Consider the following 2,106-nt stretch of genomic DNA (forward strand, 5'->3'; position numbering starts at 1 on the left):
ATAACAGATGGAAGGTTACAGGTGGGGGAGGTCACTGACACCCCCTCGCAGCTGAGGGGGGAGTCACCCATCCCAGTTAAAACAAAACCCCTTGTGGCACCAGGAATGAAGCCGTGTTTTACACAGTCCATCAGTACACCATTCCAAACCGAGGGTGGAGAGAACACAAAGAACACGCAGCAATGGGTGATTAAAGATGGGTGGAGTCAGTCTGCTAATCCCACAGGACACCCTGATTCGCACACTTCTTCCCTCTTTGCACCCTCAGCATCTCCCTCTGACAGCTCCCAGGATGGAGAGGGCGTGCTCGTGGGTCTGCAGGGTTGGAAGAATCGTGCAGGGTTGTCTCAAAACCCGCTCACCTGTACTCACCAATTGCCTGCCACGCCCCAGACACGCGTACAGAATCCTTTTTGGCCACAAGCAATACGAATTACTTCTGATTTGTCGGCAGCTCTTCCACCACCAGATCACGCTTCTATCCCTGTTGAAAACGTGGATCCATCGTTAAGTACTGGTTCTTTTCCCCTTCTGCAGGCAGGAAATCAGATACGTTATAAACCTCTTGCGCTAGGTGATGTGCAGGCGTTAGTGGACAAACTCCCTCCCCTCACAGAAGGAGGAAGTAAGTGGTTGAATGTAGTGGACTCCTTAACTAAAGGTATTAATTTAGCTGTGGGAGACATGAGGGCACTGTTGGGAAGGTGTGTAACTTCTACTAGGATGGATGAGATAGAGAGAGCTGCTGGGTGGAATCGTAACATACCTGACTCAACTTGCATGTTGTTGGAGTATCAGAGATTTGCCGCCGCTCTCAGACAGGCTTATCCCCTTCCAGAAGGTACAGGGGTTCCTAAGTTCACCTGGAAGCCTGGTCAGAACCCCACTGCATATTTAGATGTGTGTAAACAGGATTGGTATGACAGAACACACTGCCATGGTCAGGGGGAAAATCAAAAGTGTTTTTTTAGACAAGCAATACTAGATGGTGTACCCGCAGCAGTCAGTAAGGCAATGAAAATTAACCCTGATTTGCCCACAGCAGATGCTGCCCAGTGGGAACGGCATCTTATTCATCATCTGCAATGTGTGGCTGATGAGGAGACTAAAACTTCCTCTGAACTGAAAGATATGCAAACGCAGCTCTTAAAGCTACAATTGAAACAGGCTAGGGATGTAGTCCAATTTAAAAAAGAGTCAAAACAGATGGTACAAGCTGACACTGTGTTTCAGTGTTCTGAGGCTGCTTATCAGTGTCCTGTAACTGCCCAACCCCCGTTTCCTGTTGTATATCCTCGGGGACGGCCCAGAGGGCAGTGGGGAGAAAGAGGGGGGTCTCGGGGCAGAGGTTTCGGTCGGGGGTACACGCAGGGAGGCAGAGCACAAGATGTCTGTCACTACTGTCACAAACCAGGTCATTGGGCGCGGGATTGTTATCACAAGCAGGCCAATGCCCAAAGAGGAGGAGCACATCACTACTCAGCTCCCAACCACCAGATGGCGCCACCGGCACCTACCTCTGGCCAGCAGGATCCACCTTGGGCGCCACCAGGTGGATACTACCAGCAATGACACACCCCACAGAGTAATCACACCATAGGGGGAGGAGCAGACCCTATGGTGAAAATGAGGGTCATGAATAAAGACCTATCATTCCTCGTGGACACTGGAGCTACCTATTCAACCCTCAATGAGCAGGGATTTGATGAACATGCCAGTGCGGACACTGTGTCTGTGATCGGTTTCGCTGGGGTGCAACAAAAACTGTCTCTAACTGAACCTCTCGTAGTAACAGCAGGACTTCAAACAGTGACACATCCATTTGTTCTGTCCACACGTGTACCTGTCAACCTGCTTGGAAGAGACTTGTTAAAGAAACTTGGTGCAACAATAATGTGTGAACAAACTGGTTTACGTGTTACTTTACCAAGTGGTGTGACCTGGACTTGTTCTGCTTCTTCCTCCTCTTTGTCATCACAGTTCTTGGTACAGCCAATACATGAGGAAGTAGCTGACATCTACTGGGCGTTGCTGCGCCCCGAGACACCTGAACACACTGGACTTTACTCTGCCTACTTGTTGTGGAGGCCATGGCTTGATGCTCTG

Source organism: Nematolebias whitei, chromosome 19 (genome assembly GCF_014905685.2).
Source record: "Nematolebias whitei isolate Nwh7 chromosome 19, NemWhi1, whole genome shotgun sequence".
Classification (NCBI taxonomy): Eukaryota; Metazoa; Chordata; class Actinopteri; order Cyprinodontiformes; family Rivulidae; genus Nematolebias; species Nematolebias whitei.